The 27,042-nt window shown below is 38.9% G+C and overlaps 1 protein-coding gene and 1 pseudogene across 1 annotated transcript in view; both read left to right on the plus strand.

Moving 5' to 3' along the window:
* Window positions 1-2,475: 2,475 nt before the first annotated feature.
* Window positions 2,476-3,334, plus strand: LOC143656119 (CCHC-type zinc finger nucleic acid binding protein pseudogene; annotated as a pseudogene).
* Window positions 3,335-6,622: 3,288 nt separating this feature from the next.
* TMOD3 (tropomodulin 3) overlaps window positions 6,623-27,042 on the plus strand; it is a 117,329-nt gene continuing 96,909 nt past the window's right edge. The window contains exon 1 of the mRNA XM_077127905.1: window positions 6,623-6,816. The gene's annotated coding sequence lies outside the window, so the exon portion shown is untranslated. The remainder of the gene's footprint in view (window positions 6,817-27,042) is intronic.

A 27,042-nucleotide genomic window follows, 5' to 3' on the forward strand; every position in this document is an offset into this window, starting at 1 on the left:
TATGAAGACATTTCCTTTTCTTTCATAAAGAATCCATACCCCTCTACCATACACCGCCCCACGCACTTGTTGACATTTAGTTTTGGCATAATGCCTTTGTTATAGTCAGTGGAAGCATATTACAATGTTACTATTGACTATAGATCCCAGCTTGCATTCATTGTACTTTTTCCTGTGTACCATCCTATTTTTAACACCCTGCAATGTTGACATTCATTTGTTGTCCCTCATGCAAAAATGTTTTTATATTTGTACAGTTAACCACCATCCTTGTCCACTCGAGGCATTCCTAAGTTTTACCATCTCAGCCTTTATCCTCTGTATTTCCTTCTGGTTTCATAAGTGCCACCCCTTCTCCCTCAACCATACTCACATTCAGCTTTATTCAGTGTGCTTACATTACTGTGCTAACATCACGTAGTATTGTGGTATCCATTTCTAAATTTTACAATCAGTCCTGTTGCACAATCTGTATTCCTTCAGCACCAAATGCCCAGTCTCTATGCTATTTCTATCTCCTGATCACTTCTGTTCTTAACTTTAACTCTCAAAGTTCACTCATTAATGTTAGTTCGTATTAGTGAGACCATACAGTATTTGTCCTTTTGTGTCTGGCTAATTTCATTCAGCATAATATCCTCAAGTTTCATCCATGTTGTTATATGCTTCCTGATTTTATTTTGTCTTGCAGCTGTGTAATATTCCATTGCACATATATACCACAGTTTGTTTAGCTACTCTTCCATTGATGGACATTTGGGCTATTTCCATCTCTTGGCAATCATAAATAAAGCTACTATAAACATTGGTGTGCAAATGTTTATTTGTGTCTTTGGCTTCAGTTCCTCCAAATAATATACCTAGTAATGGGATTGCTAGATCATATGGCAATTTTTTAAAACTTTTTTTTATTATGAAATATATATACAGAAAAACAATAAATTTCCAAGTACATTTTAACAGGTAGTTATAGAACAGGTTTTAAAGTTTGGTATGGTGACAGTTTCATGATTTTTTTGTTTTTTTCTTCTAGCTGCTCCAAGACACTGGAGACCAAAAGAAATTTCAATACAATGATTCAGCAATCATATTCATTTGTTAAATCCTATCTTCTCTGTTATATTCCTCCTTCTCTTTTTTCCTTTTTGGTGAAAAATAGCATATATACAAAAAAGCAGTAAATTTCAAAGTATATCACCACAATTAATTGTAGAACAGACTTCACAGTTTGGTAGGGGTTACAGTTCCATAATTTAAGGTTTTTACTTCCAGCTGCTCTAAGTTTCTAAGAGGCTAAAAGAAATCCAAGAAGTGTAGTGCTATGATTCGCAAATACGAAGAATGCTGGAACAGCTTTACAAATGGATAGGGAGAAATTTCTGGGAGAATTGCACGATGCTTGATAGAAAAGGTCTAGTTTGCTTTGAAGAGACTGTTAGTAAAAATATGGATGCTTCCGATGAGGCCTTACACAAAAATAACAAATGTGTTGTTGCAAACTGGAAGGAAGGTGACCCTTGTTTTAAAGTGTCAGGGCATTTGGCAAAATTGAGTAGTGGTGTTGGGTGGAAGGTAGAATTTGAAAACAACAAGCTGAAATACTTACCTGAAGAGATTTCCTTACTGATTGTGGGAAACGCAGCCTGGTTTCTCCTTGCAGCTTATAGTAAAATGTGACAACAAAGGAATAAGCTGAGAATTGAACTTTGGGCACAGAGAAACCAGAAATTGATGGTCTAGAAAATTCTGAGGTTCCAGAAAATGAGACCCCAGAAGCTAGTGCCCCATGTGAGGATTTACTCGAACATGGAACCATTAAGCCATTTCAGAAAAAGCCAGGATTGGAAATGCAGTTATTCAGAAAGGATTTGTAGAAAGTTCTATTGTCTGATGGTTGGGATCTCTATTTCCATCATGGAAAACCCACAAGTTTGTATTGGGATCTGAAAAATGGACCACTGCCAGTCTGAACTAAAAGGGACTTATTGAAGGAAAAATTACTTCAAAGTTAGAACCATGAAAGCTAAGATCTGGAGCCAGGAAACTTAAGGCCAGAAGAGCAGATCCCCCTGTACACGTGGAGAAGGTGAGTTTGCCCCGAAGGCAGAGGGCAGCCCTTCTGTCTCAACATTCAGGAAGAGTTTTAGTGCTCCAGTCCACAAAGAGGGTGGAGTACATTTCCCAGGGATTTGGGGGGAGCCTGGCAACAACCTCATAGTTCTAAAGGGGTTAAGCATGTGCCCAGGAGAGAGAAGAGAGTTCAGTGCTGCCCCGATGCTTGGAGAGGGTGGAGTTGAAGACAAAGTGGTCTTTCCAATGCTTGGATATATTAAAACCCTCATCCAACTGTTTGGAGAGAGCAGGGCCCGTATAAGCCCTTGGAAAGGGTGGGTCTGCCACTCTCTCAAGCCCAAAGGATATGATTTTATAAATGATTGTTAGACTTTAAAATCTAATAGAGTGCACAGCGGCGTGTGGGGCCGTGTGCAGACCCGCGTGTCGCGCAGGCAAGGACCCTGAAAATAAACAGCCGCTCCCTTGCGAGCCTCCTTCCTCGGGGCTGCGTCCGGGGCTGCGTCCGGGTCTCCGCCGGTGCGGATCAGCTTAGACGCCGAAGAAGATCTAACTGCAGCCATGAGCAGCAATGAGTGCTTCAAATGTGGACGATCTGGCCACCGCCCGGGAATGCCCTACTGGAGGAGGCCGTGGTCGTGGAATGAGAAGCCGTGGCAGAGGTGGTTTTACCTCGGATAGAGGTTTCCAGTTTGTTTCCTCATCTCTTCCAGACATCTGTTATCGCTGTGGTGAGTCTGGTCATCTTGCCAAGGATTGTGATCTTCAGGAGGATGCCTGCTATAACTGCGGTAGAGGTGGCCACATTGCCAAGGACTGCAAGGAGCCCAAGAGAGAGCGAGAGCAGTGCTGCTACAACTGTGGCAAACCAGGCCATCTGGCTCGTGACTGTGACCACGCGGATGAGCAGAAGTGCTATTCTTGTGGAGAATTTGGACACATTCAAAAAGACTGCACCAAAGTGAAGTGCTATAGGTGTGGTGAAACTGGTCATGTAGCCATCAACTGCAGCAAGACGAGTGAAGTCAACTGTTACCCCTGTGGCGAGTCAGGGCACCTTGCTCGGGAATGCACAATTGAAGCTACGGCTTAATTATTTTCCTTTGTCGCCCCTCCTTTTTCTGATTGATGGTTGTATTATTTTCTCTGAATCCTCTTCACTGGCCAAAGGTTGGCAGATAGAGGCTACTCCCAGGCCAGTGAGCTTTACTTGCCGTGTAAAAGGAGGAAAGGGGTGGAAAAAAATAGACTTTCTGCATTTCACTACAAAAAAAAGTTTATGTTTAGTTTGGTAGAGGTGTTATGTATAATGCTTTGTGAAAGAACCCCCTTTCCGCGCCACTGGTGAATAGGGATTAATGAATGGGAAGAGTTGAGTCAGACCAGTAAGCCCGTTCTGGGTTTCTTGAATATGTTCCCATGTAGGAGGTAAAACCAATTCTGGAAGTGACTGTGAACTTCCATAAGTAACTTCAATTTTAGCATAATGATGGCCTTGGATTGTCTGACCTCAGTAGCTATTAAATAACATCAAGTAACATCTGTATCAGGCCCTCCATAGAGCATACAGTTGAGTGGGAGTAAACAAAATAAAAAGAGAAACATGCGTATTAATGGCTGTGCAAGAGAGAAATCGAGATAAAAGCCAAAACAGGAACACCTTCATCACTTTGATGCTGAATGTACAGACGGTGATGGCAAAGGTTTAGAACACATTTTTTCAAAGACTAAATCTAAAACCCAGAGTAAACATCGATGCTCAGAGTTAGCGTAATTTGGAGCTATTCAGGAATTGCAGAGAAATGCATTTTCACAGAAATCAAGATGTTATTTTTGTATACTATATCACTTAGACAACTGTGTTTCATTTGCTATAATCAGTTTTTAAAAGTCAGATGGAAAAAGCAACTGAAGTCCTAGAAAATAGAAATGCAATTTTAAACTATCCAATAAAGCTGGAGGAGGAAGGGGAGTTTGACTAAAAAAAAAAAAAAAAAAAAATCTAATAGAGTTTGCCCTGCTGCTTTTCAGAATTGTTTGGGTCCCATGACCTATTTTCCTTTCAGTTTTACACTATTTAAATGGAAATGTTTATCCTATGACTATCCCTCCTTGATAACTTGTTCTGAGTTTCACAGGTCTACAGCCAAAGGAGAATTTTGCCTTAGGATAGACCATGCCTATTGCTGATTTGATGAGATTTTGTACTGTTTTTTACTCTGAATTGAATTTGTACTGCTACTGAAATCGTATAAGGCTCTCATAATATTGTGATAGAATGAATGCATTTTGTATGTGAAAAGATATGTTTTTCTGAGGTACAGGGGATGAAATATGCTGGTTTGAAACTGTTATATACTGCAGAAAAACCATGCTCTTCTAATTCTACTTCAATCTTGTGGGGGCTGACCTGTTGTTTGGGTGGGACTTTTTGATTAGATTATTTCCATGGAGATGTGACCCTACCTATTCAAGGTGGGTCTTAATTAATTTACTGGAGTCCTTAATAGAGCTGACACAGAGACCTGAGAGCCAAAAGACAGCAGAGAAAAGATACCAACACACAGATGTTTGGAGATGCCAGAAGCTGAGAGAGCCATTTGAACCCAGAAGCTGGGAGAGAAAGACCACAGACATCACCATGTGCCTTCCTAGCTGACAGACGCATCCCAGATTCTGGCTGCTTTTCTTCAGAGAAGGTTATCCTCTTGTTGATGCTTTAATTTGGAGATTTTCACAGCCTTAGAATTATAATGTATAACTTAATAAATCCTTTATAAAAGCCAATCCATTTCTGGTATATTGCCTTTCAGCATCTCTAGCAAACCAGAACAGGTTGTGTTTCCATGAAGATATGAACCCACCCATTCAATCTGCTTGCTGAAGTCCTTTAAGGGACAGACATGACATCACTATGTGCCTCCCATGTGAAGAGGAACTTTGGATGCCATTGGCCTGTCTTCATAGTCAAGGTGTCTTTCTCTGGATGCCTTAATTTGGACATTTTCATGGCCTTAGAACTATAAATTCATAACCTAATAAATCCCCTTTGTAAAAACCAATCAATTTCTGGTATGTTGCATTCCGGTAGCCTTAGCAAACTGAAACACCTCTGTTTCATATCCAGATCTCCAATTTACAGGCTGTGTGACCTTGTACAAGATGTGTTTCTGAGTGTTAGCTTTCTCTTCTGTAGAAATGGAGGATACTAAATATCCTTTGTAGGGCTACTTTGAGGATTGAATGACATAATATGAAGTGCTGGACAGTGTTTGGTATGTACTGTGTACTCAGTAAATATTACTTGAACAAAATTTTATAGGAAAAATTGCTCTCAGCAAGCAAAAATATTCAAAAAGTGATCCATACTAAGAAACCATAGAAAAGACATAATGATCACAAGATTTAATTTTGACTGTCTTCAAGAGTATTTGCAATTTGGGAGATTTTTTCCTTAACCCCAAATCAATCAGTGATCTTCATCACTAGGATTAGTGGGTGCCAGTTGCTGGTGCATGAAATTCCAGAGTGCTTACCTAGGGTGCTCACAGCTCTATGAGAAAGGAATAGATGCCACAGGAGGTTAAGCCATTATGCTGCTCTCACACTGGGTGTAACTGAAATGTACCAGAAGCAGGCACTTCAGTCCTCTTTCTTGGTTGCATTTTTGAAAGGTGTATCACAACTGAGCATTACTCCTGGGGATGGATCTACCTTTGCAGAGCAGATAAGGAACATTCCCAGTGAATAACCAAATGGAAGGCCCTGACAGTTCTCCCTCCTCAGAACTCTTCACACAGGGCAATCAGTTCATAGGCCACCATTGAACTGTCCCTCTGAAGCATTCCCATTTTCTTCGTCTTCACCTACTGACTCTCCATCGGCCCCAGTGCCCTATGTGGAGCTGCCTTTTCTGTTTTTCCTTTCTACCCTTGTCAGTCTCGGCCACGACCTGGTGTAGAGCTTGAAACTGGAATAGTAGAATGGGATGGAGCCAATCTTGCCAGGGAAAAGGGGAGAAATCCCTGCGATGCGTCATCCCTGGCTGTGCTCCTAAGGAACCCATGAGGGTCCACATTGCCCATGAGGCGATATCCGCCTGATTTTGTTTGTGCCTCGTGTGCTTTAGCTTTTATTTACTTTTCCATCTGTTTTCATGACAAGTTTAAAGGTTTCAATGTCATGTCCTCGCATCAGCGACCAAGGGTTGCTTGTTTGCCCAGCCCTGTTGTATGTCCCTTTATTAAGAGTCAAAGTAAATGGAAAATGATACCGGAGAGCCTCTAGTTGCTGTTTATAGCTCTCACAGGGACGAGGCTAGGTAGTTCTACGAGTTGTGAGCATTCTCCAAGGATGGAGTAAGGCTTCGCATCCTCGACCCCTTCCGGGTCCTGCCCTTTGTAAAGAGGTGCGGCTCAACTTCTCGCTCTTCAGCCACCATGGCCGCTACGACTCCCTGACCGCTGAAGGACAGGGAGTGCTTGAGCCGCACCCTGCTCCCTCCAACTACAACTCCCAAGATGCCTCACGACGAGAGCGCGCACGCGCGTCGGTGGCGGACCTGGAGCTAGCCGCACGGTCGGCGCCGAAGAGCTGTGGGAGCTGGAGGCGGGTGGATCCGGCAACTCCCTGGGACGCAATCTGAGGAGAACCGGTGCGTGCTGGGAACTGAACAGCGCCCAGCGGTCGGCAGTCCCAGCGGGTCTGTGAAAGAGATCGGCGGTCCCAGCGAGTGCCAGACAGGTAGGCACAGCCCGGTGCTTTCCGGGAAGTTCAGCGGGCAGGGAGTAGTACCGGCCATGGTGGCTGAAGAGCGAGAAGTTGCCTCCTTTCAGCTTCCCGGCCCCGGGGTCCTTCCTTAAGGGTCTTCCTCGGGCAGCAGGGGCACGCCTGGAGCTGGTTCCGCGGCAAACCGGCTCGCGTGGGGGCTTTGGGGCGCGCTGGGCGTCGCCCATGGGTGCAGGCGCGCAAACCACTAGCCGCTGATGAATCACTCGGGGGCCCGTGGTCTCCGGGTCCGGGACCTGCCCCTTCCCTACCCGCCAGAGCCGACGCCTGCTGCAGCTGTGTGAGCTCGCGGTGCCCACCTCCCTTCCCACACCGCCAAGGAATGGCTCGTGGGACGATCATCTTAAAAGGGTTTCTTTACCAATACTCCTTCAAAGCCTTTTTGAAAGTTCAAGAAAATTTTAGGGTGCCCTTTTTGTGATTGAAATCTGGCTTATCTTGCATTCGCCGTTTTTATATGTCTGTTCTTAGAATAAATTCCTGGCTCCCGTGCAGCACAGCTGGATCCGGCTGTGAAGTTTGTGTGTAGGTTTGTTTTGAGGACGTGACTGGGGTCGTTTTGTTTTTGCTTCCAGAGGCTGGTGTTTTTCCTCTCCAGGCCTGCATTCTGATTACAAACAGAAATCGGAAGCAGCCGCAGGTTTTTTTTTTTCTCCAAATCTTTAAGAATCGTATTTCCAACTTGCCGCTTGGCCCCTCCTGAAACCAAAAGTCATCTGATAATGAACACTGCAGTAAAACTTATCCCAGGAGGTCATACTTCAACAGGAAATAAGCCCGTGGAGACTTAAATTAGTTATGTGCGGTTTCCCTTGGTTTGTAACATTTTCATAAAGATCGTGTTTGTTTTTCTGAGAATCCTTTAGATTCTCAGAAATTTTTTTTCGAAAAATTAATTTTTCAACAGATTTAATTGATTAATTGGCCTCTCAAAAATATATTAGATTTGGAAAGAAACTTTGTCCAGACTTATTTACTCTTGCTAGTCTCTTTCTACTCCATTCACTTTACTCTATCCCTTCTTTAACAGACCACAGTCATTTTAATATAATGCTTAGAATTCCCTTTCTAATCCATTCCTTAGAAGGAGCAAAAGGGGAGTTAAAGTGAGAGTTCAAATACATTACAGTTCTTTTAGCTTGCTTGCTTTTGCATCTCCCAAAATTTCTAGGTTGCTTATTTTTAATGTGAGGTTGTAGGAACAGATGAGCCCCCCCATGTTATTCTAACCCTACATATCTCTAAATATTTTTTTAATCATTGTTTTATTCATTCAGAAAACAGTGGTCACATGTATATTCCAAGACCTGTGCTAGGCATGAAAGATGAAAATTGAGTAACATAAGATGTCTGTTCTTGAGAATGTTACCAACTACTGCTCAGTTTCCTTTAATGACTAATTCCAAAGTTTTGTGGTATACATTTCAGGTCAGATTATGCTGTGATTAATACTTCACCTAAAAGTAAATATGTGCAGGTCAAGTCCATAACAGTTATCTGTTTTACTCTCAAAGATTTTTCAAGTCTCAACTTTTGAACGAAAAATTAATTTAAATAAAACACAGGTTCAATAGAACATTTAAGGAACTCCGTGGTATAGGGCGATGCTTCTGAAACCTTAACATGCATAACTCACCTAGGAGCTTGTTAAAATGCAAATTCTTATTCAGTAGATTTGAAGCCCTATTTAGAATCTATGTGTCTGATAGAGGCTCTTGTTGCTGTCAGAAACCACACTCTGAGTTGCAAGGGTTGGGAGATAATTTTAAAGGTGTTTATCATGACAATTTGAAGACCAGTGCTGATAGCTGTGGTATTAGATACATATTGATGGCTTTTTCCAACTTAATTTTTAAAAATAATTCTATTCACTCTAACAAAAATAATTGCCTTCACAATATGCATATTTTTCTCTGTTCTTTTTTCTTTTTTCTCTTTTGCTTCTCCTCTCTGTTTTCTATATCCTCATGCCTTTTTTCTCCCCTCTTCTTCCACCTTCAGCTGTTTTCATTCCCATTCATTTAGTAATCACTAATTCAACAAGTACGTGTTTTGATCCATCCTGTACTGTCTTAGGCACGTGGTGAATACAGACATATAAGACTTGGTTCCTGTCTGGGAGCTTACTCTCTGAGGAGATTAGGTATGTGTACTTGTTTGCAATACAGAGCTCTCAAAGAGCCATCTGTAGGCAATATACCTGTGTGTTAGGAGTTTAGAGGGAGTGATCTCTGTCTGTTGGGTAGGGAAAAATGAAATCACCTTTTTCACATTCACTGGTCATCTCTGTCCCCTCAGTTTATATTCTATACATTGTTTGAGTGTATGTGACATTTATACATATGGTATGGAACAACTTTGTAAATTTATTTTATTTGGAGTCAGGTGTGGTCAGGGTACTTGAAAATCAGTTAGATCTGAGCAGTGTCATAAGGAGGGTGAAAGGTGGTGGAGTTATGGATATACCCGGAGACCAGCAGAGGGAGAAAAAAAGATGAAGGGAGACAGAAGAGGATCCAGTAAAGCAGTGAAGGGAAGAAGAGCTCAGTAGGTTTTCAGGTAATAGTCTGATTATTTAGACTGTGTTATCAGTACCTTTTAAAATTCAAATTAGCTGGCAGACTAATTTGCCATGTTTTTCTATGGCCCTTAAATTTAAATGTGAATGGCTCTCTCTTGATTAGACTATTTTAGGAAATTATTCTCAAGGCTGTAGTATTATTGGCTAAAGCAATATCATCCTACCATTATTGACCTTCCTTGCTAACATTTGATTTACATGTTTTGTTTCTTCTCAAATCCTTTAAAACCACAAATAGAAAATCAGATAGAGAGGAAAATGGTACAGAGAACAGAAAATCCTATTGGATCTCTAACAGTCCATTCATTAGGAACATGCTGAAGTTGTGAAGAATCAAATTCAATTTGCTATTTGTGAAAAATTAAATACGTGCTATATATACTTTGTGCTAGTTTGAAGCTGTTATGTACTCCAGAAAAGGCCATTTCTTTTAATCCATTCCTGTAGGTACAGACCTATTGTGGATAGCACCTTTTGGTTAGGTTATTTCAATTGAGATGTGACCTACCCCATTCAAAGTTGGTCTTGATGCTTTTACTACAGTCATTTGAGAGAATAAAAGAAAAAAAAAAAACCTAGAGAGTTCAAAGGATCACCCAGAGACATCTGGAGAGGGCTTAGAGAAAAAGCTCCCAGAGGAGCTGAGAGAGAAAAGCCCTGGAGATGCTAAGAGACGACACACAGAAGCTGAGACAGGAGGCCACTGGAACCAGAAGTTGAAAGAAATGAAACCTGGGAGTGAAGGACCAGCAGCTGTTAGCCATGTGCCTTGCTCTCTCGTAGAGTAACCCCAGATGCCAGCAGTCTTTCTTCAGAGGAAGTTTCTTTCTCTTGATGCCTTAATTTGGACATTTACAAAGCTGTAAATTTGTAAACTAGTAAATCCCCATTGTAAAAACCATCCCATTTCTGGTATATTGCATTTCAGCAGCTTTAGCAAACCAAAACATACTTGTGTCTATCTATATGTATCTGTATTCCATTAAGTTATTTGTAGTAATGAAGGAATAGAGGTATAGGCAATCCAAGGTTGCAAATAATTGAAAATACAGTATGATACTCTAGAAATTGATTTGAAGCAAACTCATTAACCTGTGTCTTGGAAACAGAGATCTACTTTGAATTTTTTTCAGAGGTATAATTAATATTCAGTAAAATGCACAGTTCTTACATGTCTCATTCAAGGAATTCTGACACACAGTGTACCACCAAAACAAGATAGAAAACATTTTTATCACTTCAGAAAGTTTCCTTATGCCCGTTTCCAGCCATTTCCTTTACCCACCCTTCTCTAAAGGCAACCACTTTCTGACTTCTATCATCATAGATTTGTTTTGCCTCTTCTTGGACTTCACAGAAATGGAAGCATACCTTATACACTTTTGGATCTGGCTGCTTTTGCTTAACAGTGTCTTAGACTCATCTCTATTACTGTAGGTATCAATGGTTTCTTCTTTTTTTATTGCTGAATGCTATTCTGTTACATGAATATACCCTAATTTGTTTATTTTCCTCATAATGAACATCTGGGTTATTTCTGGGTTTGGGCTATTATCAGTAGGGTTGCTATGAGCATTCTTGTACAGATCTCTTGTGGATATGTCTTCATTTCTCTTGATAAACATGTAAAGTGGAATTACTGAGTCATAGGGTAAAATATATGTTAACTTTATCATAAATTACCAAACAGTTCCGCAAACTGATTTGTAGATATACATTCCAGTTACTCTGTATTATTATTGTTTTCTTTGGCTTTTGAAAAGGGGATTTCATTAAGTTGCAGGTTTACAGTTCTAATGCCTTGAAAATTTCCAAGTTAAAGCAAGGCTACAGAAATGTCTGATCTAAGGCATCCAGAGGGAGATAACCTTGGTTCAAGAAGGCCGATGACATTCAGGGTTTTTCTTGCAACTGGAAAGGCCCATGGTGAACATGACGACAACTGCTAGCTTTCTCTCCAGGTTTCTTGTTTCATGAAGCTCCCCCCTATTTTTTTTTTCACATGGGCTAGCACTGGGAATCGAACCCGGGTCTCTGGCATGGCAGATGAGAACTCTGCCTGCTGAGCCACTGTGGCCCCAAAATGGATCCCTCTTAAAGGGCTCCAGTAAGCAACTCCACCTTGAGTGGTAGAGACACATCTCAATGGAAACCATCCAAGAAGAAGTTACCGCCCACTATTGTGTGGGTCACATCTCCATGGATAATCAAAAAGCTCTCATTCAGCAATATTGAATGAGGATTAAAAGATATGGCTTTTTCTGGAGTACACAAGAGATTTAAACCAGCACATTCCACTCTCTGGCCCCCCAAAAGCAAGCTATATATATTCTTTCCAAATGCAAAATGTATTCATTCCATCACAATATCAGAAAGCCTTAAACCATTTCAGTAACACTACAAATACAATACAAAGTCAAAAACTGTACAAAATCTCTTCAAAGTCAGTTACAGGTATGGTCTGTCCTAAGGCAGAATTCTCCTCTGGCTTTGGACCTGTAAAACTCAGAACTAGTTTATCTGTTGAAAACATGCAAAGAAGGGACAGTCATAGCGTACATATTCCCCATTTCCATCAGGCAAAATTGGAAGGAACACAGGGGTCACTTGACCCAGCAGTCTTGAAAACCTGCTGGGCAAACTCCATTAGATTTCAAAGTCTGAGAGTCGTTTGTCTTTGGGGTTTTAGAAAGTGGCAGTCCCATTCTTTCCAAGAGCCTATGCAGTGGCCCACCTCTCTCCAAATGCAACATTGGAGGACATTGGGGAGACCACCTTTCTCTTGGCCGCACCCGGGCTCTCTGCCATCTCTGGACACATGCGCAACTCCTCCATGTGGTGGCAGCCAGGCTCTCCCCAATCCCCAAGAAATGTGCTCCACCCTCTCCAAGGCCTAAGTGGCACAACCCTTTCACTGCAACAAGGTAGAAAGCCCACCTCTGCCTTCAGGGCAAACTCACCCTTACCAAGTGTTTGGGTAGGTCTGCTCTCCAGGCCCTTGGTTTCTTGACTTCAGACCTTAGATCCCATAGCTCTGCCTCTGAAGTTATTTTACTTTGTCTCTTTTCTGAGACTTTTAGTCCAGACTGCAATGATTGTGTTTATACAGATTTCTATGCAGTAGGCTCAGATCATGCCCATCAAACAAGAGTTTCCACAAATCCTTCATGGATGACTCTGTCTCCAATCCTGGCTTTCTCTGATATGGCTCACTTGTTCCACATTTAGCCACATCCTCACTTGGGGCACCGTTCTCTGGGGTCTCCCTTCCTGGAAGCCCAGAAATTTCCAGAACATCAACTTCTGGTCTCTTTGTACCCAAGAGTTCAGTTCTCAATCACTTTCTTGTCACATTTCGCTGTAAGTGGCAAGGAGAAACCAGGCTGCACTTTTCACGTTTAGTGTGGAAATTTCTTCTTCTAAATGTCCAAGTTCATGGCTTTTAACCATCTAAACCATCTAAAGCCAGCAGTCAGTTTTGATAAATTTTCTGCAACTTTAAAGCAAGGGTTGCCTTCCTCCAGTTTGCAATAACATATGCCTCATTTCTGTCGAAGGTTTCTCAGAAGTATCTTTAGAGTCCACATTTCTAAAGCAAATGTGGACTCTTAAGCATTCTAGGCCTTCTCTATCAAACTCCACAAAACTCCTCCAAAATCTTCCCCTTATCCATTTAAAAAGCCATTCAAACATGTTTGGTATTTGCAACCCACAGCACCTCGCTTCTCTGGTGCCAAAGTCTATTCTAGTTTACAAGCTGCCGGAATGCGATATACCAGAAATGGAATGGCTTTTAAAAAGCGGAATTTATTAAGGTACAAGTTTACTGTTCTAATGCCTTGAAAATGTCCAAATTAAAGCAAAGCTATAGAAATATCCAATCTAAGTCATCCAGGAGAATATACCTTGATTCAAGAAGGCCGATGATGTCCAGGGTTTCTCTCTCAACTTCCAGTTGCTCCGTATTATTAGTGCTGTCAAGTTTTAGTGTTGTCATTTTTTTTAAAGCCATTGGTAGAGAATGTAAAATGGTATCACACTGTGGTTTTAATTTGCATTTTCCCAGTGGTTAAGTATGTTGAGTACTTTTTCCTATGCTAATTGGCTACTACTTTGTCTTCTTTTGTGAAATAGCTCTTCAAGCCTTTTGCCTATTATTATTTCATTAGGTTGTTTGTCTTTTTTATTGTGTACAGATTTTTTGTCAGATATGTATTAGCCATATTTTTTACTTTTCTGTTTATTTTCTTAATGAGAGAAATATTTAATATTTATGAGGTCCATTTTATCAATTTTTAATTTTATGGTTCGTGTTTTTTGTACCATGTTCAAGAAATCTTGCCTGAATCTTTGCGAAGATTTTTATGTCTATTTTTTTCTCTCTTCTAAAAGCTTTATTCTAGGTTTTACATTTAGGTCTGTGATCCATTTTCAATTAATTTTGTATTATCGAGTGGAATAGGGCTAAGGTTCATTTTTTTCCCTATACAGGTATCTAATTGTTCCAGCAAAAAGATTAAAAATACTTTCCCCATTGAATTGAGTTGGCACCTTGGTTGCAGATCAGCTAAGCAACTTTGTGTCTCAATTTGTGCTTATAGTGTCAGTTTCTTAGAAACAGGCTCTGGATTAAAAAAAAGCTTTCATGTACCTCTTCTAGCATGATTGATCCAGGGCTGGTAGCAATATATTCCTGATAAAAGAAGGCTAATTATACATTTGAATTCAATAAAGGATTTTCTGTGGGTTGAGTTAATAGAGGCAACCTTATTGCAGTAGCATTTGTACCCTGTTCACAGCCAGGCAGATGTTGGGAAGAAGCTCTGGCAATTCAAGCCCACAGAGATCACCTAGAACTTTAATAGAGGAAGCCTATAGGGAGTTTAGTATTTTCTTATTTATTGATTTCATAAAAATAGAGGTAAATATTTATAACCCATAGGTTTTAGTTTCCATATTTCTACTCCACGACACCATTCCAACCATTTGTGAAATACAATTCCTGGATTTGTCTTGGAACAACTTCTAAGAGACAGTTTGGTTATTTTTTTTCTTCCAAGTTTTATTTATTGATAAAACAATTAGAATATCATAAAAAAGAATATCATATTTTCGTTGTGATAGCATAGATGTAGATGTAACATGAAATTTGCCATTTTAACCATTTTTAGGTGTACAGTTTAGTAGCATTAATTACATTTACAGTGTTGTGCTACTGTCACTACCTTTCATTACTAAAACGTTTTCATTACCCCAAAAGAAGTTTTGTACCCAGTTAGCAATAACTCCTCATACCTACACCCCCTGCCCCCAATCCCTGGTAACCTCTAATGTACTTTCTGACTGAATTTGCTTATTCTAGATATTTCTGTAAGTGAAATCAAGCAATCTTTATCCTTTTGTGTCTGCTTATTTCACTTAGCATAATGTTTTCAGATAGCATTATTATTATTATTATTATTTTGTATGTTGTGTGGCAGGGGTCACATTTCATTCTTTTTCCATGTGTGTATTCCATTATTGCAGCACTATTGTTGAATTTTTTGTTTTTTCTTTTTTTTTGTTTGCATGTTTGTTTGTTTTGGGGACGTTTCCAGCATGGGCCGGGAATTGAACCCTGATCTTCCCTGTGGTGGCTGAGAATTCTACAACTGAACTATCTTGCATCCCCCAGATAGCATTATTTTTAAAAGACCATTATCCCAGTGTCATCATTCTAATGTAATTATTTACATTTTTCGTCGTTTCCTTCCAGACTTTGATCATCCATGTTCATATTTTTTAAAGGTTGTAACCATAGTGTACATGTTATTTTGTGTTCACTAATTGTAATTAGTGAATGCTGTCTCCCACATGTGGGTCACCCTTGTTAGTAAAAACAAACAAGTTGGAGATGGAGAAGAGAAGATAGAATTGCCAGTGGGTTATCTTGAATCCCCAAACTTAATTAAAATAAAGGGAGAAGACAACTAAGATTTTCAAAGATATAGTTACCCTTCTATGAAAATGCAGGGCAACTTTGATTCTCTTACACTCTTATATATTAAAAATGTATATAACAACATTGTGGAGATAAAATTCACATACCATAAAATTTACCTTGCACGATTAAGTGGATTTTTAGTATATTCACAGAATTGTGCAGCCATCACCACAATCAATTTTAGAACATTGTCATCACCTTGAAAAAGAAATCCTATACCCCTTAGCAGTCACTACTCATTTTCCGCCAACCCCTTACGCCCATTCCCCCCAGCCCTAGGCAACAACTAATCTTTCTGTCTGTGGATTTATCTACTGTAAGCCTTTCTTATACCTGAGATCATATAATATGTGTGTTTTTTGTGACTAGCTTCTTTCACCTGTATACTCTTAGCATTTCATTTTGAGAATCAGTGAAACACAGTCAAGCTTACTCCACAAATGTACACACCTTTTGACCTGTAAAGATACACACTTCCCCTCAAGTACATATGCTTAAACGCCTACACCCATTCATTGAGGAAGGAACACAAACACTCTAAGACAAACTTAACAAACTAAGGTAACTGATATATAGAGATAGTCCTTTACAAACAGTTTCATGCATATCTAAGCACTAACACCACTGCAAGTAAATAGAAGTGAACAATTCCCAAAGTGTGTGTGTGGGATAACGGATGAAAATGTTATATTGGGAGAAAACAAGGACTGAGTGGAAAAGAGTGAATGAGAATATGGATGGCAAATTGAATTTATTTAATGTATTTTATCGTGATTTTTAAAACATGTCCCAGAACTATTTTAGTTAAGTTTTTTAACCGGTAGCAATTGTTTGACACATACACACATTTGTAGGTCATATTTTGTAGTTTCTGAACCTGTTGCATGCCAATCCCTTTGAGAAGGATATTATTAATAACTGTTATAAAATAGGAGTTTCCATATGGAAAATTATAAGCAACAAAATATTTTGCTTCCTTGGGTGTGGTATTTTAACTTTGATGAGAGTAGAGTAGTCCCTCCATATGCAGACCAACAGAAGGAGAGGAAGTCCCTCAGATGTATGCCTGGTAAGTGTGGTGTATATTTACAAAGCCTTTACCCTGGGGCAAGCATGATGAGGTTTGATACCATTTCAAGATTGTTTTCCTGTGAGGTGGATTAATACTAACCTAAGTTAGTATTTTTTAAGGAAATTTTTTTCTTTTGCTTCCATTTTAATGTGCCCATTAGGACACTAGACCTGAGGGGGGTGGGCGTGGAACTGATTCAATTGGGAAATATCAATAAGTCTGTGGTTACTTCAGAGTCAAACCTTCCCCTACTCCCTCTGTTTTGCTGCTTTCATCCCTGGAATCTACAGTTTGTTAGAGCTCAGAACCAAAACAGAAATGTTCCATGACATTTGCGTGGTTTCATCTCTGCAAGGCCTTCATTACAGCCAGCCCCTTCTGCCACTCTTTTTTTTTTTTTTTTTTTTAACATGGGCAGGCACCAGGAATCGAACCCAGGTCCTCGGGCATGGCAGGCAAGCACTCTTACCTGTTGAGCCACCGTGGCCCACCCATGCCACTCTTCTTGAGCACCTGTTTTTTCTCCTTGTTAGACATCTCATTTCTTACTCTCCCAAGATGCGGGAAGACACCCCAAGTGAACTCGTGAGTGTAGTTTGTTCCTTGCCCGACAGTAGTTGTTGTCTGTGTGCTGCCTGGTCTAGAAGCTGTAGCCTTTTTCTTCCTTTCATTTCCCACTGCCAAAATCTTAGTCTGGCTTGTATCTCCTTTTGTGTGGAATACCAGGAAAGCCTCTTGAAAGCTCTGGTCCCTGTAGGATGTTCAAGGATTTGATTGTGAGAAAAGGAAAAAAAGATATTTCAGATATAATGAACTGTGTGATCCAAGGACTGGAGACAGAAAAGCATGGGGACGTATTTACTTCTTTGGCAGTAAAAAGGGTGTTTGAAGATCACTCTTTCACCTTTACTTTGTTTCTCCCCCTTCTTTCCCTGAATCCTCTTCCTACCCCCATCTTTTAGCCTCTACTTTGATCTTTTTTTTTTTAGTATATACTTCTCCACCCCCATCTAGCTAAATGTGTCCTGGCCACCTACAGTGATCTCTGAATCTCTGTAGTACTAATTGCCATTACCTTCTTTTTGGCAGTTAATTATATAGTGCCTTGATTTTTTTGTTAAGTGACTTTATGTACATTTCGCATTTCCCAAATAGAATGTTTTAGTCAAAGTTCTTAGTTCCAGGGAACACTAACGCATTTAAGGTCGCTTGGTAGAATGTATAGTGGCAGGCCTGTGGGTTGTGGTGGGTTATTTTAAGGAGACTGATCTTTAAATGAACTACAGCTGTAACACAGAGCAAGCAAATAGAAGCCTTACCCCCACCCCATCCCACCTCTGTCCTCTCCCCATTGTCTGTGGCTTGTATGGGCTCTCTTCTGCTTCTTTCTTTGCCTGTGGGGTATTCCAGGTCATTAATTTTATTTTTTAAGATATTGTGTATTACTCAGTTTTAAATCTTGTGCCTGAGGCAAATGTCTCCCTCCCCTCACTCTAGCCCTGATCCCTTCTTTTCCCTATAGACTGGCTTTTTCTGCTTTCTCTTAGCTTCTCCTTCCTTATAGCTTTCAGCTTAAATGTGACTTTCACTTGCTGTGATGCTGTCTCCTTTCTACTTTGGCTTTGTTTTCCAGGTTTTTACATTCTCGAAGAAGAATTGGATTTGACTTATCCTGTTTGAATTGGGAGTGTATTAGTTTCTTAGGACTGCTGTAACAAATTGCCACAAAGTTGATGGCTTTAAACAACAGAAATTTATTCTGTAGGCCAGAAGTCTGAAATCAAGGTGTCGGCCATGCTCTCTCTGAAGGCTCTAGGGGAAAATTCATTCTTTGCTGCTTCCATTTTCCTGTGTCTTCAGATGTTCCTTGGTTTGTGGTTGTATAACAGTCTCTGCCTCTTTTTTCACATGGCCTTCCCATTTATACCTTCTCTTCTGTCTGTTGTCTTTGGTTTTAAGGCCTATTTAGGGTAATCCAGAATGATTTCATCTTGAGATTCTTAATTACATATCTGCAAAGATTTTTTTTCTTTTTCTTTTTTTTTCAGTTTCCTGGGAGTTAGTTCATTGACGTACCTTTTTGAAGGTCACTGTTCAACCCAGTATAGGGAGTGAGCCCTGTACCAAACAGCTGTAAGGCAGGAGGCATCATCATGTGTCTGCCTAGGCTGGCTGCTTTACAGGAGCTTGGGTAAGGGTCGCCCCAGACAGGAGGATTTGAGGTTGTACATTTGCCTCAGAATATGCTTACTTTGGTACTGGACATTTAAGAAAAGTGACCCAGCCTTGTAGCAGATTAGCAGCCAAAAAGTAGTATCTGTATATTTCTATGGTTCTCTGTAGAATCATTTGACCATTTGATTATCAGTTTTTAGGCATAAAGTTTAGGCCAAAAAGAACAATATCTTTAATATTTAAATCAAGTTACTAACATTTGTTTTTATCATGCTTTGAATATTTTTTAATTTTATGAACATTTTAAGCATTTTTTAAAATGTTTAAACATTTTTTAAACTTTGCTTTTTGCAATTTATTTTCCAGTTCAGAAACAGTAGAATAGAATATTGATAATCAGTTAAATGAAAAATGATAATAAGTCTTTACTGACTCTGCCCCAGCTTATTTAGGACATGGAAAAATCATGTACTTTCAGTACTGATCTCAAAGCTTACTGATCCCCACACCTTATTTTTTAATTATATATTTATTTAGTATTTACCATGTTGAAGGCAATATGTTAGATGGTGATAATATAAAAATAAGCCCCTCTCTCCAAAGTTCTTCCCAATTTATGGGGAAGATAGATACATATACAATTGATTATAATATGGTGAGATAACTGTTGATGTGGATGAAGTTAAGGCTTACCACCTCTCTTCCCTCATTTTCTTTGTGTACAACCTTTTCTTTTAATGTTGTCTTTTACCCTCATCTCTTCCATTCAGTCTCTCCAATTAAATATCTGTGTTATATGAATCAGTATATAGTAATATCTCTTACCTAACATGAACTAATTTAATACTCCTTAAAAATGAACTTTAAAGATAATAAATTTAAAAACTGACATCAATTGAACACTTGCTCCATGTCAGGCACTTTTCCAATTTAAGTGATTCTTAATATATTCATTTAAAATCATTGAATCTTTACATTAACCCTGTAAGATAGGCACTATTATTGTTCTTACTTTATAGGTGAAAAAAACAAAGGGGAAAAAATTTTGTGTTTTGCCAAGATTACCAAGCCAGTAAGAAATTAACACCTTTTTTAATTTTTCAAGAGCTATTTTACATTCTTTGTAAAATGTATTATACAGTTTTTCCAGGTCTTTTTAAATGGAGTTCTCCAAACTTAATTTAACTGAAATAATTTGGGGGACACAGAATTTAGAATTCTTTGTGTGCAGTTTGTACTGTGCTATTAAATTGTCATCTGAGATTGTTGCAATTTATAGGTTTTTGGTAACTACATTAAATTATCCTACATTTTTGTGTTTTAGTAATATTTTAATATGGCTTTTCCTTCTCTTGCTTCCAGCTGTGACTTTTTGCTTCAACTGCTGCCCCTTTGCTTTTGTTGATGTGTAATAAGGTAACACTGAGAACATAGTAGAAACTTTATAGAGGCATATGAAATAGTGCAAAAAGCATGATTTAAGGATCATGCTTTAAATCTCACATCCACTATATTGAGACGTTATGTGATCTTGAACAGGCTTTTTATCCTCTCTGAGTTTTAGTTTTTTCATCTGTGAAAGGAGGTAGTGTTATTTTGCAGGTTTATGAAGGAATATATGTGCTAAAGTGCTTGGCATATAGCCAGTATGCTAATAAAGCTAATTTTTCCTTTTTCTCTTCATTATATTGGAATATGATACATGGTGCTTTTATTAATCTGAGAAACTCCAGTAAAGGAAAGAGCTGTGTTTCTAAGATATAATTAAGATATAAGCAGTTTTATTTTGTCACTTAAAAATAATATTTATAGTTGGTGCCACAAGTTTAATTTTAGAAACATCCTGAACTTTTGTTTTTGGTCCTTCTTAAGCTCTCTGCAATCCTTTTCCTGCATCGAATTAAGTTGCCTTTACTTTTGTGTAGCTCTCTTGAGTTCTCTCATTTGCTTTTAAAGCAAAAATGTCCTTTAACCCTTTTTGACTGGCGTAAGCCAAAGCAGATCTTATGACCTTAGGGGCAGTAAACCGAGCCTCTTGGCTAATAGCAAGATTTCTGAGACTTCCCTTCTTTCATCAGTTCTGCTTTTTTTCTTCTGTCACCAGTTTTAAATATTCTTTTCTTTTCCATTCCCCCTAACCCTGTCCTTTTCTCCTTTCCAGACTGTCCCCACTGAAATGTTTCATTATTCAGTGAATAATGTTTCATTATTTCAGTAGTTTTATTTGGTTTCATTTTTATTGTTTGTGTATTTGTATTTTTCAAAGACTGTATTTTACATAATCATTTGTAGTAAACTTTCCTGTCTTAATATCATGAGAAATTTCACTTATATTTGAAGTTTTGCTGCCTTCTATCTTAAAAGCCCAATTAAACCCATGTGAATACTCCCCTCCTAACTAGACTGGCTGATCCTTCTCCACATGCAGATATTCTAGTTCAAGTCACCAAATTACTTTTTTAAAAAGCAACATATTAATGCATTCTCCTCTTCAGAGGAGAAAACTCATCCATTTAAAGTGTATAATTCAGTGATGCCAAATTTCTTTTTATAGCAAAAACTCAAAATCACTTATCGTGGGTATTGCTCCTGGCTACGATGTGGTTACGAGTACCTGATTAGTTAGTTACTGCTCCAGTTATTCCTTCTGGAAATAGCAGTACCTCATTAAGAATGAGATTCTCTACAGTTGGTCCACAGGGTCAAGATATTGGGGCAGTGCCATTTTGTTGAGTAATGGCTCCCTTTTGCCCTGCGATTGACTGAGGAACCTTGCTTATTCTCTCTTCTTAGGTTATCGGTTAATGCCTTAGTGTACTGGATGAGAACTATATCCTAATTCTAGGGGCTATGAAATCTTTTTAATTGATTTAATTAATTTGATTGCTGTAGCAAAGCTAAACCTGTCTCCAAGGCCCCTGAAATTGATTAGAGTAATACTACCTGTATCCCAGAAAGTCACAAGTGTGTTATGTCACCAAAAGTGTGTGTGAAATGTCTCCCCATGTAGAGGTAAGGCATTGTCCAGACATACTCCATTGAGGAGCATGCATACATGCTATCTGGGGCACCAGACACGTGACACAATCCTAAATGATGTGGTAAACCTTGAGCATTGTTGATCTTCAGAGGGGAAAAGAGACTAGGTAGGGTTAGAGGAGCTAAGATTAGGTTTTGGAAAAGAGATACTTGAGCTAGTGTTTGAAGAGTGTGTAGAGTTTGGATAGGATGGGGAAGTGAAATTTGGAGGTGAGGTAGGGAGGTTTGTTAAAGAGAAATACATGCCGTTTTGGGAAACAGATGAGGCAAAGTTGAACTTGAACTTGGGATAATTGTGAGGCCCTGAGCAAGTTAGCCTGATTAGAGCAGAGGCTTCCTAGTGATTCTTAGTGGAAGTAGGAAGAATAGTTGTATTAATATCACCTGAGCAACGCTGTCAAACTACTCACATCCAGCAAACCGAGATGTTTCTAAGCAAACTAGTGAAATATTAAAATTAAAAGTACTGTTTAAGGAAGCATGACTATAAGCAAGATGCATTGCAATAGAAAAGAACAAGGTCTGAGTTAGACAGAAGTTTGCTTATGGTAGAGCCAAGAGAGTGGGCTTGGTAAAGTAAAATGTTTTTACTTCCTCTCATTAGGAAGTTCCAGAAATTTCTATGGGCTCTGAAACTGTTCCTGGGAAGAAGTAGGATCCAGAAACATAAGGCTTTGAAAGTCTCTACTTCAGAAAAGCTAATGTTATTTCTCTTGACCTTTTCCTAGGGAAAAGGTCCTGAGGAAAAAACAACCAAAATCTGGTCCTAAACCCAGTTTCAGAGTTTCAATTAAATAGAAACTTGGGAGAATATGTTATTATATATCTCTTTAAATGATTTTTGCTGCTGGGCTCATAGATTTTCAGGTTTTTTTTTCCTTAAATTATATTTTGAAATTCTTTTACTAGTATTCTTTGATGGCTAATGTTTCTTCTTGTTTTGGTTTGTTTTTTATCAAAGCACATTTTGCTATTACCCAGTTGTGGCATGTATCATTCAAAAATAAAGAGACAATATTTATTATTGTTTTTCTCAACATATATTGGGATCAAAATTCAGCAAATGATTGGATTATTTTAATTTTAAAAAATTGGTGCAAAAGACCAAGGCTACCACTGAGGGTATATACTAAGTAGTTCCTCATCTATCTGATGTTTTTGTTTCTTACATATCCTTCTAGAGTTATTCTCAAGACACTTATTTTTTATTTAATTTTATTAAATATGAATATATTTTATTTTCATATAATTTATCATGCACACATATGTTTTATGTGTGGCAGAGGCAAGTAACCAGACATTTAATAACTAGCAGCACAGAATTCACAGACGCTATTAGTATTATAGTCTGCTATAGTCTAATTATACCATTATTAGTATAATATAGTATTATAACCTGTGGCATAACTTATATAAACTTTTAGAATCTATCAGTTAAGCGCCATTAAAAACATACCTATAATTGACAAAGTTAGATTTCTTATTTGCTAGAGCAAAGGAAACTGCATAGCATGGGGAGGTGTGGGTGACACAAAAGAGGGATGCCAGAAAGGCTATTTACTGGAGATGGGGGCTGGTGCCACTCAGAGCATGGGGTTGGTGAGGACTGATGATACTCTGTAAAAGAGGAAACAGTTGGAAGGGTCAGTGACCTTATTAAGATACTTATTTTTTAAAGTTGAGTGATCTTAGACTTCTAGATTTGAAAGGACTTTAGGGATTATTTAACTATTAGAGTTTCTTGTGGCAATAGGAAAAAGTGGTCCAAATTTGAGAAATGGGCATGATGAATAATGGTAGTCCTTCTAAAATTCCTTTGGACTATCACCTTCTAAAACTAAAGCCTTTACAAAACCTCTTTCCAAAACACCAAATCCATTTTCCTTATTCTTAAGTCTTTTTTTTTAACATCTTCCAGTATTGTCCTCCTCTTAAGAGTCTTGGTTATAACATTTAATTAAAATAGAAAGAGACATTAGATACTTTAAAACTTACTTTAGTAAGAGAACGTGAAATAAAGATCAAGACAGAGTGAATGTGCTACTTCATTATTCTTACTGTCTTAATAAAATATGTATTCAATTTTCTGATTAAAATTTTTCACATTTATTCTTATGATTTAATAATGCATTGGGAATTTGCATTTTCATATATTCCTAATTTTATTATGAAACTCAGTAGGACAATTGGAATGAGCTGTAGAAATTTGCTTTATTTGGTGAATTTTAAAGAAGCATGCGTGAGTATGGTCATGCACCCTTTTTTTCCCCTAGTACTTAATGCCAGTGGCCCATGTTTGACTTCATTATTTTTTTCATTGTTTAATCTACTGTTCTGGTTTTTCAAGTCACCTTCCGGAAGTATGTCACTTCTTTTTGTTTTGGTGCTTATCTAGCATGATTCAGCTTTTATATTTTTTTCTTTTTACTCATATGTTCATTGTGGCAGTGTTGAATGCAAGTCACTGTTTTTTTTTTTCCAACTTTGAATGATGTTTCCTTGAGTGCATACGCTATGAGAGCTAGAAAAGACCTGAGTCCATCTAGCACTGGGATAAAGTGATTAGGTTCCATCCTATTGACACATCTCATCTGTTGGTAGTGGCTGCCTAAGGATTGAGGGAAAATCTGAATCCAGTAGGAAAGGGACTATGTTTGATTTGCAATTTGTCTTGGACATGGACCTGATCGTCAAACTGGTGTCATATTTTGGCTATACCTCATCTATCCCAGAAACTGGTAAGTAGAGTTACTTGCTCAAAGTCACAGAGTCCTAAAGTTCTCTTGGTCTACTTACCTATGTTCACTACTGGGAGCTAAGTGCTAAGTCTTTTCTTAGAAGGAATTCTGGTGTTTCCTCTAGGTTTTTGTTTTTTCCCCTATCTCTGTAGTGATAGCCTTCTGTTAGTTTCCTATTTTGTCACAATTTGTTATTTCTTAGAGAAGGTTGCAGAGTACTCATCAGTTAGTGCTAAGATAGAGACGGATCTCCTTATCCTAACAAAGGAAACGGTTTGAATTACATTAGCTAATAAAAATTGAACAATTTCGTTTAATTTTTTTAAAATGCTTATTTTAGTAACATACGCATAACCCCAGATTTTTCTCTTTTTTGGGGGGGGTGGGGTGGGCGGGGCACGGTGCATGGTCTGGGAATCAAACCCAGGTCAAAATTTTCTTTTAAACCACATTCAGATACATAATTCAGTGGGGTTAATTACATTTACAATGTTGTACAACTATTACCATTCTCCATTACCACAGTTTTTCCATTACCCCCAGCAGAAATTCTGCACCAATTATGTTTTCACTCTTCCTTCCTTAACGTTCCTTAGCCCATGGTAATTTGTATTCTAGTTTCTCAGTCTTTGAATTTGCTTATTCTGAGTTTTATATCAGTGAGATCATACAATATTAGTCCCTTTGTGTCTGACTTAACTTTACTCAACATGAGGTCTTCAAAATTCATCCATGTTGTTGCATGCCTCACAACCTCATTCCTGTTAATAGCTGAATATATATTTACCACACTTATCCATTCATCTGTTGGACACCTGGTCTGCTTCATCTTTTGACAATAATTTCTTTTTAATACTGAATGTTTCCCAATTAAAATTTTAAAGCTTACTACTATCTTATTACCATTACAGTACAACCGGACAGCCCCCCCCCACCAAGGAAAATAAAAAGTAGAATTTTATTAGAAGGAATATATTTTATAAAATTCAAGAGTGATTTGTTGATTGTATTAGTTAGGGTTCTCTAGAGAAACAGAATCAACAGGGAACACTTGCAAATATAAAATTTATGAAAGAGTCTCACGTGACCATAGGAATGCAGAGTCCAAAATCCACAGGGCAGGCTGCGAAGCTGATGGCTCCGATGGATGGCCAACAGATGAATGGATAAGTGTGGTAAATACATATTCAGCTATTAACAGGAATGAGGTTGTGAGGCATGCAACAACATGAATGAACTCCACAGGAGAGGCTCACCAGCCAAAGCAGGAATGGAACCTGTCTCCTCTGAGTCCTCCTTAAAAGGCTTCCCATGATTGCATTTAGCATCACTAATTGCAGAAGACACTCCCCTTTGGCTGATTACAAATGGAATCAGCTGTGGATGTAGCTGACCTGATCATGACCTAATCCTATGAAATGTCCTCATTGCAACAGACAGGCCAGCGCTTGCCCAATCAGATGAACAGGTACCACAACTTGGCCAGGTTGACACCTGTCCCTAACCATGACAGTCCACCCCTTGTCAACTTGGCACCTATATATATATATATCACCTTAGACCATACTTAATTAACAAATGAAAACAAATAAGCACACATTTTTTCTTTTACCTGACAATACTCAACTGTCCTGCATATAACTGGAAACACATTAAATCTCTCCAGAATAGGGTGCAAATCCTTGGGCAACATTCATTCTTAAACTTGATATCTTACAACTTAAATAGTATAACACAAACAAAACAGCATTACAGCCCTCATTTCTGTAACTGATCACGTGGTCGAAGTTCATATTTATCACTACCTTCTTCCACTACCCATTCCATGTTCCCTTTCCCTTCAGCAAGCACTTCAGCTGGCTGTGGTTCTTTGCCTGGTGGGGTGACCCAAACCTTCATTCCTGAAGTCTCAGAGCCATTAGTGGTCCTGCCTAGATTGTGTTGTTGCAGTTTTCCATTGATTTTAATCACAGGGCATAGTAGTATTAATAGATGCCCCAGAGGGTCTCCTATATTCCAAGAAAACTCTTTTTTACCTCCATTGTGTAGTTGCAGTCCTACTTCCTTCTGATAGTCTAGGGTCAGTTACCCCAGACAATAATGTAATCCCCTTCTTGGTGTGTTGATCCAGAGGCATAAGTAGCCCAAAGTGACCAGGTGGCAATCTTAACTTCCAGTTCAGTGGTATCACTGTTGTTTCTCCTGGAGGAAGCACACCCCGTTTTGGAACTAAAACCTGTAGACCAGCAAAACTCAGGGTAGCAGGGACAGGAAGCAAAAATTTTCCTAGTGGATCACTACGAGTAATAGTGAGTGGCACCACACCCATTTCCACCCCTTGGTTCCTGGACCCATGGATCCTGGCTATGGGAGAAACAGCACCATACAGCGGACGCTGATTCAGAGCATACACAGCTTCCTGGAGAACATTACCCCAGCCTTTCAAGTTTTTGCCACCTAGTTGGCACCATAATTGAGTTTTCAAAAGGCCATTCCACCGTTCTATCAGTCCAGCTGCTTCTGGATGATGGGGAACATGGTAAGACCAGAGAATCCCATGAGCATGTGCCCATTCCCGCACTTCATTTGCTGT

Source organism: Tamandua tetradactyla, chromosome 14 (assembly GCF_023851605.1).
Source record: "Tamandua tetradactyla isolate mTamTet1 chromosome 14, mTamTet1.pri, whole genome shotgun sequence".
NCBI classification, from domain to species: domain Eukaryota; kingdom Metazoa; phylum Chordata; class Mammalia; order Pilosa; family Myrmecophagidae; genus Tamandua; species Tamandua tetradactyla.